This window comes from Callionymus lyra, chromosome 1 (assembly GCF_982586985.1).
Source record: "Callionymus lyra chromosome 1, fCalLyr1.hap1.1, whole genome shotgun sequence".
Taxonomy (NCBI): Eukaryota; Metazoa; Chordata; class Actinopteri; order Syngnathiformes; family Callionymidae; genus Callionymus; species Callionymus lyra.
The window spans coordinates 16269007-16284297 of record NC_141818.1 but is presented as its reverse complement, the minus strand read 5'-3'; the positions used below and the strand labels follow the sequence as shown (position 1 = coordinate 16284297).

The 15291-nt window shown below is 37.2% G+C and overlaps 1 protein-coding gene across 5 annotated transcripts in view; it reads left to right on the top strand.

Moving 5' to 3' along the window:
* The first annotated feature begins 1467 nt into the window (after positions 1 to 1467).
* sorbs3 (sorbin and SH3 domain containing 3) overlaps positions 1468 to 15291 on the top strand; it is a 28564-nt gene continuing 14740 nt past the window's right edge. For 2 of the 5 annotated variants that reach the window (XM_087794801.1, XM_087794795.1), the window contains exon 1: positions 1472 to 1622. The gene's annotated coding sequence lies outside the window, so the exon portion shown is untranslated. Of the gene's footprint in view, positions 1623 to 7105; positions 7317 to 15291 lie in introns of those variants that run through there. The other 3 variants (XM_087794809.1, XM_087794797.1, XM_087794796.1) reach the window with 3 other exon arrangements.

Sequence of the window (15291 nt, the reverse complement as noted above, 5' to 3'; positions counted from 1 at the left end):
ATGAAACTGACCATGTCTGAATCAGTAATAATAATCATACTTAAAATGTTATTCTCACGATGTTAACTATTATAAGAGCTGCAATTGTTGCAGTTTATTATGCGACCTGTGGTTAATACATTACTACATTTTTTTTGTACTCGCATAGTTTGTATATTATTGCATCTGTCTTGGTTAAAGAAAATGTCATGAGTTGTTGTATATTTAATGTACAAGTTATAGTTTTTACAGCTATGGCTTTGATTAAGTACATTTTAAGTGATCAATACAGCAAATGGTGTTTATTGGCAGTAATCTGACGATATAATACACATCGCGATCAAGTAGCAACGTTACCATATATTGTGATACTGTAGTAACAAGGATATATTTGTAGTATTGTCGAGTACTTGACTCTGACGTTGCAGAATTTACAGACCACATGACTCTTGATTAAGTTGTAACTTCTTTAATTTGTTTGGAAACTTTTATATGTCCAAACATCAGCTTAAAAACTGCCTTAACTGACTGTATCCTCTCGTTCTTAGTGATTTCTGGGATATCGCAGGATTTAATTTTTCCTTTAGCTGCGACCTAATGACTGGCCAGAATTGGAATTGCATCGCAGAAATGGACAAAGTCAGTGAACATTTGCATGTGAAATATAAATATACAGTATATATTGAAATATAAACCATAAAATAACTGTGATATCAATAACATGTTATTTGGAAGTAAATAAAACAAATCAAAAAAGAAACCAAACAGTGCTGTTGAATATCAGTACGGTATCGTAAAACAAAAAAATTGTGATGTATCGTTTTTTTTCTCAATCCCTATTGACGACATATTATTTGTAATTTCTATGGAAACGACAGATCATTTTATATAATTTTATCAATAGCACTCTCCTGGTCAAGTCCTCATGTTTTGCTATTCTTTTGTATTTCTTGCAGGTGAATAGTTCCTTATCCAGAACCTGAGGTGCCTCTTTGACAGCCATTAATATGCTCACCCATTGGCAATTTTCAACGATTTAAATAACAAACAAAACATGTATATTATATGTACACGCTCAAGAAGGTGGCACTTCAAAACATGTCCATTTGATGATGTCATAACTGTCCTTGTTTATGAAAAAATATAAAAACTCGTAAACACTGCTGACAAGTGTCTGACACATTCTTCTACAGGCATTAACACAAACTGCAGCAGCACAGTCGTCTAGATCTGTCAGCTCTGCTTCTCGCTGCAGGGATTTGAATGTGCCAGAAGCGATAATAAAGATGTAATGAACGAATGTGAGCCTGAAGACTGGAAATATCCTCTTAAAGTCTGGAGGGCGGGACCTCAGAGCTTGTGCCTGTATGGGAATTTCTATTATTTCCAGCTGTGGATGGAAACTATTACTTCTTTCTCCCTGATGAGCCTTAAAGTGTGTTCTCTCTCTCTCTCTCTCTCTCTCTTTCACACACACACACACACACACACACATATGCAGACGTTAGCCTCACACACACGCCCACGGACACCCAGTCAAACACTCTGAATCATTCAGCAGAGATAACGCCTGAGAAGGAGAGGAGCGGCAGAGTTTTTTTTTTACTGCCTCTCGTGCCGACGAGACTTCTCTGCGCTCACATGTGAGTACTTCACGGCTTCTCACCTTCTCCAACATTAACCCGTCACGCTCTTTGTTTGTGCCATAACATCTGGTTTGTCCCGATTGTGTCAGTATTGAGTCATTTTTCCTCCTTATTGGAGCGTTGAGCAACAGTTTGGAACTTTATAGCTCGTGTTAATGTGTCACCAACACTGTGGCTGACGGTTATTTTACAGTCTGAGCAGAGCAGAGCTGAGGATAATATGATGGAGTTTTTATGCTTTTTTCTTCTGAGTTGTTTAAAATATTATTCTAATTAAGTATATCGCGGCAGCACAAATAAAATAGTATGACATATTAAAAATGTACAAACTTGTGTTAATTATTATTAGTTATATGTTAGTTGGTTAGAGTCTTTTGTTTGTTTTTTTGTCACTTTTTTACAACCTTTTCCAGTAGTTTAATATATCTTAAACCAGTTATTTTTATTACTCATGTATATCCTGTAATATTTTGTCACATTAAGTGATTTTTCATTTTAAATGAACCTGTTTTTTATTTATAAGTAAATCTTACTATTATTATTGTTTTCAGAAGATGTGAAAAGTAAGCATTTCTGCACAAATATTACATTTTAATTTACCAAAATAGTTTTATTTATAAAAAATAAATAGCTTTGACTGTCATTATAATTAAGATTTTATCATTAAACTGACACATGTGTTTTTACAAGAGAAAATATTCACACACTTAAACTTTCTAAGATGAGTTTTATGAGCACCGTTATGACTTTGGCTATTCATTAACACGTTTGATAATCACATGACGTTCAAAGACGTGACCACAGAGTCATTAAAGGTTGTAACTTATCTTTCATTACGTAACGTCGTGGTCGTTCACAGAGGAGAAGCTGTCGCTGCTAACAAGCCATCAGTGGAAAACACTCTTTTTTTTCTTCTTTGTTGAATTGTGATCTTGAGGACGGATTAGATGTATGGATTATGACAGAAGGTAACGGGGGGGCAAAGTGTTGACTCGTAGTATGTGCAGAGTGACAGGGTGTTGGATGTGGTCACAGCAGGAGAAAGTTCTACAACGCTGAAGTCTGGGGTACGAATCCACACTGGAGGAGAGCAAGCTCTGTAAACTGATCCACACACTCAATTATTAAAAAAAGAGTTTTATTTTCCTGTTGGAGCAAAACACACACAAGTGTAAAGGTTTCTTTATCTGGTTTTATGGCAACTTCAGAGGGTAAAGATCAGATGATTGTTCCTGCAGGTTGTTGGTTCGCTCACCTTTGAGCTCCATGACTTACACTTTTAGTCAAAACAACAGCAGCCACAATGTAATAATAAGGAATTCTTTTTTTATTGAACAGTGTTCTCTGATATTTACATGAAACCAAAATCACTTCATAATCTGAAGTGTTTCTATATATACTTGGTGTTTTCCTGACCAGTTTAGCTCTTGATCAGATTCAGACGGGGCGTGATGTCAGTTAGATATCAGTTGATCATCAGGTACAATTCCTTCCTCTTAGGAGTCAGCGTGACGCAAGATGATATTACTTTGGGGTAGCATGACAGGGGAAAGAAACGACTTAATACTTAAGCCCAAGATAATGATAATATCATGACACATGGTATCTGCATTATCTGATATATTGCAACAGAATATATCAATGATATTTTGCTAGATGTGTCTGAAAAAGAAAAGAAAAACAATAAAAGGAAAACATCTCATGTATTTATTGCACATATATATATATATATATATATATATATATATGTACTCGTAGTATGTGCAGAGTGACAGGGTGTTGGATGTGGTCACAGCAGGAGAAAGTTCTACAACGCTGAAGTCTGGGGTACGAATCCACACTGGAGGAGAGCAAGCTCTGTAAACTGATCCACACACTCAATTATTAAAAAAAGAGTTTTATTATATATATATATATATATATATGTACAAATTAATAAAAACTGTTCAGCTGAACACATTAAAGTATATGAACATTAATAAGAAGTCCAATGTAAACATGGACAGTGATTTCTGATACTGAAGACTTGGGTTAGTAGCAACTTGTTTTATGTCAACTTGGGCCCATTTGGTTCAACAATAGCAAAACAAAATTAAGAATAAAAACGTTTTAAAATATTGGGCACATTTATAGTATGTCACCGATTATGTTCCCCCATCCAGTACCTGGAAAGTGTTAACATGGAAGTTATTTGGGTCAACCTGGACACATGAAGGAAAATTTAATTGATTTAAAATAAAGCTGGACACAATAAAGTGCCTGACATTACTAAAATATTTAATTTAAATTGGGTCAATGCTTTATTGTTTACTTGTTTCTAAACACAATAAGAAAACTAAAACTTAAATATTTCCTAAGCACATTAAGACCGTATGCGTGAGCATGATAGTGAACAAGGAAGCTTTGCAAATGTGTAGTGTCGCGAAACATTTGATAGTATATATTGCATATTTTTATCAATTGTTTTACCTTCATCTGTCTTGCAAAAGCCAAAGTCGGTACATGATTAAGAGTAGACACGTGCTGGTGGGTCTTTGATTAGCTTGTTGTTGTTTATATGCTCTTTATGTTGCATATTTCTCCTGTGGTTCTTCTTTTATTGTTGTTGAAGTCGTCAGTTTTACCCACCAGTACGTACCCCTAATTTAGCCTTATCCACCTGGTTAGAGCCCCCACAAACACGACAGGAGAGATGAGGTTCTGACAGGGATAACTGGGTAAATCTGTGATTCGCGTTATCGATATTTTCCGTTTATTTATTGCAACATGTTTCATTTTGGAGATAAAAGTTATCTCATCGTTGAGTGATGAAGGAAAACCAATAAATAAAATTTGCAGGAAAACATCTGGGCCAAACTCAAGAGTGTTTTATTGATATATATTTGGGGGAGAGACACTAATAATACCATGTTTTCCCTCAAATGTTTTTTTTAGCAGGATTCACAAATCTTAAACTGTCTTTGATGCATTCCTTTTTCTCCAGGTGGTCTTTCATTTTCTTAATGGAGGCCTGACTCTTTTTTTTTTTTTTAAAGGATTACAATCTTTACTCCGGCTACAGAAGTAGTTAAAGTGTTAATATATTCTAGAACTGTTAAGGGCTCATTAAATGCATGAAAACATTCTGATGTAAAGCAAATTGTAAAATGTTGTAGTGTGAACAATCTGGCAGAGGATTGTGGGATGTAAGTTGGCAAGAAAACATGCAAACAGGGATCAATAAACTGGTGTTAACCTCATCAGAGCGCCACAGACGATCTATAAAAACATCGGTTTAAATGCGGCAGCAAGTGGCAGCTTCTGAAAGTTTATGGTTCTTCCATGAGCTTTCCAGAGGAGCTTCATCACCGTCAATGTGACTTAGCCGTGCAGATGTAGGGTCGACTTCACACCCAGCTGCTCAGTACGGAAAATCTCCCTGAGCGCTTTGGATTACTTATTTTATCTTATCCATCCAGTGCCCCTGTGAAACTGTAAATAGGTTGCATTTGTGGATAGTTAATATTATTCAATATAAACACATATTTAAACAGGTTAAGGGCTGTATCTATCATGTAGTGTGGTGGGAAATTTTAACCCTTGTGTTATCTCTGGTTCATGGTGACCGGGGGCCTGAAAATAAACGTGTATGTGTTATCCATTGTCTTGCCTTTGGGGTTAACTACATTTATTTCCGGGCCTCCGGGTCACCTTGACCCTAAGATAAGGGTTTAAAGAGACAATAATAGAAAGAAAATTGTGTGGGAACTTGACTGCTTGATACCTTGGCTCATGGAGGGTTTGAGTGATATCATCGTGCGTCTGTGATGCCACTTCATGAACTCACTGTCATGAACAAATGAAAAAGTAAAGTAGAAAGAGGAGTAGACCAGGATTTTTTAGTTTTCTAAATGAGAGCTCATGAAATGGACCAGACATCAAAAGCACCGGTTTCATAGAATGTGTATCGTATGTGACTGACAGTACTTGTCAACAATACATTCATTCATTCACTGTGATGTTTTCTATCTCATACAAACAAAGTCCAATCGCACTTAATATTTACATCCGCTTTCACACAAAGTGCCAGAGGACACACACACAGCACATAAACACAGAGGACACAGGAATAAACAGGAAACTATTGCTCAAATGGAACAAAGATTTGAAGAAGTTGTCCTGGAATTGCTCTGAAGTCCTTTCATTTTAATCTGTAGATTTTTTTCCAAATTCAAACATTTAAAAAAAAAAGATTTAGATATAATATAAATATATTTGACCACTATGTTTCTAAAGCTTTGCGTAAACTCAAAGTTATTCTCCTTCCTTCAAAAGTCTCTTTAACAGACTGTGGCCAAGTAACCTTAATTTTCCAAGCATTTCCTTCAGATTCTTTCCTTCAGTTCTCAGATTCAGAGAACTTTGTTTAATTTAAAATACCAATATGAATGTAGTGTCCTTAAAATATGTCTGTGTAACATTAAAAAAAACAACATGTACTTGAGAGTCGTAGTGACCAACATTGATGCCGACCTTCTATTTCAACAAATAATATTTAATTCTAATTTTAATACAAATAAATTATTGTGAAGAACTTTATTTTTGTACTTATCTGTTTTTAGGGAGGGTTACTAGTGATTCATACACGTTTTTGCTGATTCCGATCTTTCAGTGCATACTGGCATACGTGATGTTATTTGGAACACGGAAGTTTAAAAAGTGTATAACTGGTTAAAATCTGAATACATTGCTCTATGTTGAAGAAAAACTTGCTTTGCTATAATGCATGCCTCCCACAGCTAGATGGCAGTGTGTCAGCAAGATGGTCCGTTGTAAGGAGGGCAATTTTTGTATTGGACAAATAAACATGTTAATAACGTTATTAACTTAAGCCTCCTGGAAAATCAACATTTAACACATTATAGTAATGTCATGAGACTTTACATAACATAAAATCAAAAAAAGAAATCCATGATTCAGGGTTTGAGTTGACCAACAGTAAAGTCCTAGCCACTAAACCCCCAGAGGTGGTAGCTTGATAATGTTCCTGAGATCCTAAAAACGTAAGCGATATTTATTTATAAAAATAAAAGACAAACCTTGTGAAGTGCCTCAAGCTTTAGAGAGACAAGACGTGACTGGTCAACCTGTTCTTCTATTTTCGTAATGACTGAAGATACTTCTATCTGTTTATTTGATCTTCATCAGCAAGTTCTGTCTTTTTCCTGATTTTCCATTATTTACTTTTATGGTATGTTAGGGGCTCTTGAGGTTCTACTAGAAACACAATAATTGGTAGCATCATTGCCAAGACCACTGTCCTTGTGGGTCATTTAATCGTAGATGTTTAGCAGACAGTTTGAGAAGATGAGCCCTGATAGAGCGATGTCTGGGACGTGACAGACTATTCCACTTGGCTTCACCCCGGCCTGTGAAATATCACCTCATCACAACAATGGACCTTCTCAGCCCAAAGAGAGCGGACAAGCCAAGAGCAGGGTGCCTTTTGAACAGGGCCCAATGGGTTGCTATGGAAACCCATGTCAACCGGGAAGTCCTGCGAAGAGGCAGGCCCGAGAGCTGGCGGTGAAAGGGAGAGAGGGAGAGATATTGTGTCCTGACGAGTTCATGAGTGAAACAGAGAGATCAGCCAGAGTCTCCGGCAAAGTTCACATCCACAGCAAGACTCCACTTGTTCCTGCCACTTGCAGGGTGAGTACACATTCCCATGGGAGCTTCGCTTTAATTCACTTGTTTTGAACAAGTGCACAAAGACAGGTTCTTTTTTTTTTTTTTTTTAAAGCTTGAGTAACCTGTCGGATCACTCGTGGCTTTACCGGCTGTATTAGTGCAGGTGACAGCGTGGGGAGATGAAGATGCACCAGAGCTAACATGTTTGTTCACCCTCACACACGCCTGCTCAGAGATTGTGGTCTGGATCGTGGGATCTGTTTGCAAAGTGGAGCACAAGGGAGGGCACTGTTGGCACACATGTCGTGCCCTGTGGTTACGTGCACTCTGACAAGCACGCACACGGTGATGTCATGATGCTGGTTTATGACTTGGCAAGAAGGTGTCGGGATCGATCAAGGGACGGTCTTTGTAACGTCTCGGAAAAGTTTGTCTTTTATTAGATCCTGATCGTTATCGTTTTTGGAAGTCAGGTTTGGAATCATCGTCTTTCACGCCAGACCTTAAGGCAGATTACAACTATGTAGTTTGACAACAATTGGTGTCAACTTTTGCTTCCGCAAATGCGTACTTGAATTAATTCATAATTGCTTCAAGATTTTTATCAACTCTTTACTCTGCTTTAAAATGCAGAGTGGAAGACGAAGTTTGAACTACCATATTTTTTCGGACTATAGTGCACGCTGGATTATAAAGTGAACTATAATGAATGCGTCTATTTGGATACATCTGGCTCACTGGATTATAAGGTGCTTTTAAGCGCGGTAAAGCATTGCACTATTACTGCATGAGGCTCCATAGTCATGGGCCTCATGGTGTGGCTTTGTTGTGTTGTTTACCCAAGTCCTGATCAAACATTTTGACTGATCTTTGAGCACCATATACCACATTAAATCAGTCCAAAAAATTCTGTAACAATGGTTTATCTTTATTTACAATCGGCTTTACAGCATTCATTTTAACAAAATACAAACAACAGCTTAGATATTTAGCATACTAAAGGTACAGAATTATGATTATGTCTTATATTTATGTTCATTTTACCAGATCGTCAACTTTGTATTATTTACTCATTTCTACCTAATTCTTACCCTCTAGTTCCGGAGCTTCAGTGGTTGTTACACCGTTACATTACTAACATTTTTTAAAAGCTTCATTACGAATTGATTTCATGGTTGTTGAAAATATATTCATTCAAATAGGATTAAGTCAACTTCACATTTTACACAAAATTACTTTTATGTCGGGGGTTGCTGGTCTAACGATCATAAAGATGCTGAATTTTATTATTATAATGATATTTTCCGTTGTTGGTAATGTGAATGATTGGCTGTCTTTAACTGGTTGTAGAAACAAGTTTCTTTCTTAAGGTTAGGGATGGAAAGGATTGAGTTCTGATACGTCAGTCAATGCTTTTTCATTGGTGTCTCCTGGGATGGATTGATATTATTTCATCCAAACTTTGATCATTGAGAGTTATATTTATTATGTTGGTGCCACTGAGCCGGACTGAGAGGGCGTCTTGTCTAAAGCCTTTACTAAAGTCGAGTACCTCTACAATTTCTTAAACCTGAAGGTGCCACTATAAATAATATAGTTACTATAGCATAGTTCCAATTCAGTTCCCATCAAATGGGTCAGTGATGGTCCACGAAAATGTGTATATTTCCCCTCACAAAATCTTACATAAAGCTCCTACATGAGCTGACTGTAAGTCCAGTGGCTCCAGGATGGTCCAGGCATCTCCAGAGGCTCCCCTTACTGTCAGGGAGATTTCTTCATCCGTCTCTGATTCCCTTTGTGATATTAGCGGAGGTCTAAGGGCCAGAGCTCAAATCCAAAATCTGCTCTGACAGCCATGAGGACCCGCTCTGAGAATGGTGTCCCTCCTTTATTTCCCTTCTAATTTGACAACATGTCAAATTATTTTGTGAAATCATTATAAGCATCTTTCTATCTTGTAGTGTTTTATTATTATTATTTATTATAACCTTATTTTTAGTCGCATCAATGTGTTTTCTTGAACTACCAGCTGCTGTTGGACAAATTCTTCTACTGTATGTGAAATTCTGCGCTGCTATTTGGTTTGGCTGTGATTTGTTGTCACCTCCAAGGACAACATCTCTCTGTATTGACAAGAGGCATGCGAAGTCCTGCTGCCTCTCAGAGGGGACAGGACCATAGAAGGAGGTGAAAAGCTTCCCCCACTGATAAATGCGTGAGTCCCCTAATAACCACATATCATAAACGTGCAGCTTCAGGCCCTTGTATGGCGTCATGTTGGAACATCTGCACCGTTACTGAAGGCCCAGTGCTGTTTGTCATCAAACCTTCTGGACCTCTACACATATTTAAGATGGTTCGTCAGTGAAGATTAGAGGGTCAATGTGGTATTTATTCACCACATGTTCTTTGAGCATCTTTCCCAGACAGAGAACATGAAGCTTTACCTTGAGTTGAACTCGTATCTTCCTCCTGAAATCCCTTCTTTACGGAAACCATTGATATTTTTGGTTGCTGTTCACATCCTGCAGTTGCCTCCAAAAAAATGTACCCATTCGCAGAAGAGACAAATTTCCATATATGGTATTCTGTAATCCCTCGATAATTGAAGGTTTATCCTCACCATTGGAGAAAACCCAACATTCATTTCATAAGTCTGAAGTCGTATAACAGAATAATTCAATTCATGGTGAGGGATTTCTGTATACCTTATTCAGTACTATTAATTTTATTCTATGGTTTAAAACAACATCCATGATTTAAGATTAATTTAAGTGTTTTGGCTCACGGCATAACAACTTGCATGTTAGTGTTTTCAAGCATAGAGCAGTCAGTGATGTTGCCTCCAAAGTATTCAAGAGTTCTTAAATCTCTTCTTAATCTCTGTTTAAAGGAAGTGAAACAACTCCTTTTTTTTGGTACTGTAGTCACTCGAAAGTTATTTCAGTGATTTCAATCTATCCTTTTCAAAAGAAAAATAATGGTTTTAGCTAGTTCTCACCAGAGCTGGTCAAAAGAGCAGCATTGTTCAGAAGCCATACTAGTGAATGAGAAAACCTATAAAGCAATTTTTTAAATACTGTAAACTGTGGACAAACGTACAAACAAACAATCCGACATGACTTAATACACAATCTCTAAGTTAAAGCTGGTGTTTAAATGTGAGGTGTGGGGGAGCGAGAGGCAACTGTACTAACTGTATAGATTTAATTTAATTTTACTTAATTTTATATAGCAAATACTCTTTGATAGTTAATACCATTTACCTTACTTTTTCCTTTGTTTTCTTACTTTTTCCAAATGTAACAAACCTAAAACAATCTTATTATTACTAACAGAGATATTATCAACACTTTAAGTGTAAGTTTAAAACACATTTATGTAATCGTCGTTTCAAGACAAACAACAATCAGCATCGACACTTATTAGGATTATCTGGCACTTTCTCTTGTCCAGATAACTTGACTTTTAGTAGAAATTTTAACTTTGTACTGATCAGCTACCCTTGACGTGTCTAGTAAACCAGACAGGTTTTTCACCATCAGGTTAATAGAGGCGTCAGAGGTGGACATGATGGAGCATGTCCACCCTAAGAGAGGAATACAAGATCATTTGTGTGGCCTCTTGTGAGTCCATGTTTGTGCAGCATCAATAGGGTTGGGAAGCCATGCAGGTTCGTACTCATCCTCACAACCCGAGCAGGTCGAGGAAGAGACTTGGACGAGGTCAGCAGGCTGTGTGCGCGGCTGTAACCTCCGGTCAATCATTAACCTTCACGCACGTCTTCTCACAGAAGCAGAGGCGCGACTGAGTGACGGTTTTATTTCAGGCTTTGTGTCTCCGGACCAGCTCTCTGTTGCAGGAATGATGAACGACTCTCTCTCCGAGCACAAATCATCAGTTCCCTGTAAGTCGGGGGTCACTCCCGTCACACTCACTTATCAGGGTCGCGTCCGGTCATCGCAGGCAGAAGCCGTACGAGGTGGTGGAGAGTCTGAACCGGTCAGATCGAGTCTTTGTAGGGAAGCAGACTGAGAGGAAGCTGATAAAGTTGAGCTGGTTCACTGGAGTTTTCTTTCACAACTTTCTGCTTCTGCTGAGTCCAAATAATCCAAACATAAATAGACTGGATCCTACTTCTGCAAACTTTACACTTTTCATTTGCTGAGATTTGGAGAAAAGATTTCTAGTTGACATTCAACTAACTTTTGTTTTCGGTTTACACCCGTGGTTTGAATCAACTTTTAATCTTTGTATTTTTCCATGAAGACAACACAACTTTATTTCATTGTATTCTGCCTGTTGATAGCACCCTCTTTCAATAGAACATTACCATAAGACAATCGTATTTCTGAAATATCCTAAATATCACAGCTGTTTTTTGTATTTTCTTAGTAGAGCAGAGCCAAAATAGTCACTTTCCATAGTTTAGGAGATCTTCATAGTTTGCTACTCGTTTTTATTCTAGATATTTTTTAATGTTTTAATTTACTTTTTAAATTTAAAAATGATGTCACTGAATTGTGGCTCCTGCATTTCTTTTTATTCAACCTTATTTTCAATCTTAATTTCAAACATTTTTTTCAGTGTTAATGATCAACATATTTAGGCTACTTTACTTTGCTTCATTATATTATGTAGTTGTTGATGTCTATGTGCCTCACAACAACCTGTCCAGGGTGTCCCATGCATTCACTCCTATGTTGCTGGCATAGACTTGAGCTGTGATAAAAATAAAAGAGAATGAATGAATGTTTTTTGTGGGATAGATTAATAGATTTAAAAGTTTTATTTTTTAAATTTTTTAAAATGTTACATATTGACCCTTATTAATCTAATTAAAATCTGCTCAAGGGCCACAAATAGCCTCTGCCCCTGACTTTGACAAAACACCTGCTCAAGAATGAAAAAAAAAGTTTTTAATACAAAAAAAAAAAAAGCCAGATTCATTTCTTACATAAAAGGAACCGTTTTACCTTTTAGTACACAACTCTCATAGACCAGAAGAACTTCCTGTGGACAAAAGACAAGATTCAGTTTCTAAAACCTCATAGAATCTCACAAAAGCAGCTCTAAGCTGTGACTTCACAGGGCGTTTGAGTCTTTGTTTGGTGTTTTATCTCCAGCTCAGACGCACCTGAAGCTTTTATAGCATCCATCTGTAACAAAAGTGATCCGGCACTGATAATAGACTCACTGCAGTTTGGGTCATTTCATAAGAATGCACTGGTGTTCTGAAGACGTCGGACAAGGAAGGTTTTTGTAAAAGTATTGACAAGTCTGTCTCCTTATTAGGCCCGATCTGTTGCTGCTCTGAGAGGAGGAATGTTTTTAAGAGGTGAAGGACTTGTTGGAAGTTGATCAGAGATGTTAAAATATGAGATTAGACATCATGAAAGCTGTGCAGTTTTGGGGCTGGCAGGTCTTAACTGGAGCTGGGAGACCAAGGCCTTACATGGACCCTTCATTTCAAAGCTGCAACAAACCCTTGTGTAATTCTGTCATAATACACTTTCTTTGTACAAGTCAATCGTTGATCACACCTTAAGATGGTATTTTTGTCAAGCTTTTTTGTACACTGTTATATTATAACAACTTCTATGTATATTTTGTATCTATTTACTATTAACTTTATTCATTTGTTTATTGAACATTTTTTTTAATTAATACATTTTCACCTTGTATAGGGATTTATTGCAAATCTCTTAAATTAAAGAAACTGTTTCTCCCCCCCTAGTTTAGTGATTCAGGCCCCAGAACAAAAACTCTCCATTGTTCATAATTTCATGAAACTCTGAGAACATTATATCTGCTGAGAATATTTATGGTACAACCACAGAGAGCAGCTGTCTTGAATGTAGTGGTATAACGTTGAACATCAGCGTGGAAAGGCCTTTGTCTTGAGGTCTGCAATAAGCATGCAGAGTAGAAACAAGCTGCTCATTGTCACGACCAGGAGCCAATAATCAGACGTGGCGTGCAAAAGTTTGAAGTTTGAATTTTTATTCATGCAGTTTGCGGACGCTTTAAAACGAAAGTAACAATTTTTTCTTTTGGGCACACAACACTGACGGGAGTAGGCTGCGACGCAGCTCACCACCAGGAGCAATCAAGGTCAAGGTCTTTTGAAATTAACCACAGACACTAACAGCTTAAATAAGCTTCCAATAATTTAATTTTTTTTCTTGGACTGCGTAGAAGAATTGATTAATTGATCGACATTTTAACAAAATTGCATATGCAACATTTTTTAACATTAAATACTTCTTAGGTGCCAGAGTTCTACATCAACTAAGGTATCACTTAGAGAGGTATCACATCCAACCTCACTGACCATAGTCAATTTATAATTTGAATCATATTGTATTTCATATGCATTTCTTGTTTTTGTGTTTTTAAATAATTTGCTTTATTACATTTTCCACGTAATCGAAACATATATTACAAACATGAATCAAACCAGGGTTTCAGTATTAATATCTTACACTCGGCAAAAACAAGGAACATTTATGAGAACTGAAAACAACTAGCATGAAATTAATAAACTTAAATTGAACCAAGAAACTAGATGACCAACATCTGAATAGGGTTTATATTAGTACATTTATTATGTGAAATATTCAAAAGTTAATCAAACTATTTTAAACTTTAGTTTTTTAGCAGTTAAGCGTTGGTGAAGTCTGACTGCAGACCTTAACCTCTTACACATTGAAAATGTCGAACAAACTCTCACCTTTGTTTTAGTTACACTGATGAATATGGATGAGTGAAGCCACTGCTCCTGATAACATCTCCGTCGTGCTTGTGTTAAAGGTCAAACCGAACACATGTTTTATAGTCACAATCGTCCCTCACATTAGTTGTTGTTACGCAACAGCTCAGATGAGTCAGACTGTGGTGTGTCGAGAATGTTGACTCCATCAGAACGAGGGCCCGGTGCCAACGTTGACCACAAAGACTCATTGTTTTCTACTTCGATGTCGAAAATTATAGACCCTCCGCTGCCATATGGAAAAGTCATCGGTGCGGTCTGGAGCGAGAGAGGAAGAAGTTTTCAAGGTCAGAGAAGGATTTAAATGTTCATGAGTCAGCATAAAGATGTTATGGTGCAGAGAAGAGTTTTCTTTCTTTCTTTCAAGTGAGCTATTATAGACCATTAGACCTCGTTGATGAGACCTTGCTCGAGACAACACAGCAGCGGAAACATCCGTCCTCAGCAGTACTTTGATGCTGAAACAGAAGCAAAAACTGTCAGTATCTCATATCTCCGTCCTCACAGGGTTGTATGACTGGGAATGCCTGGATGGCGTGTGAGAAACTCCCCCTTCACGATGAGCTTTTCCTCCCTAAGTGTGTGACACAAGTTTTCCTTTGGAATCGCATGATGATGTAGTCATGGAACGCTGTCAAGACTGCATGTAAAATGTGATTCATGACATCAGCAGTCTGTTGTTATTCACTTACAGCTGTGTGACTTCACCAGTGGTAACCAAAGTGAGGCTTGTTGTGCTGTTTAGACATGGGACAAGTGTGGTTTAGGGGCCAAATGGGGCCTTCAGCCTATACATTTCTGTTCGTCAGAGGGTCTGTGTCAAATACTTTTGTTTACTGCCAGTTTTAAGTTGTCATTTTGAATAAATGATTTGTTTACCTCTCTTTTCTAAACAACTATTGATTTATATTATTTACGCAGTAACAGCAAATCAAAATATCCATTTAACCCTTGTGTTATCTCAGGGTCAAGGTCACCCAGAGGCCCAAAAACAAATGTGTTTGAAGTATCCCTTGTATTACCTCTGGGTCAAAATGAACAACCTCCCTGGCTTCTAGAAATACTAATGCAGTGGTGAAGGTCATACACCGTTCAGGTTTTTTTCACTTTACTTTATGGATATTAAAAAGCACAGTATCGATTTTGTTTTATTTTTATAAGGAAAAAAATGTTTGGGGGTGGGGGCGATGTTTTTAAATTATATAATATTTTATTATTTAT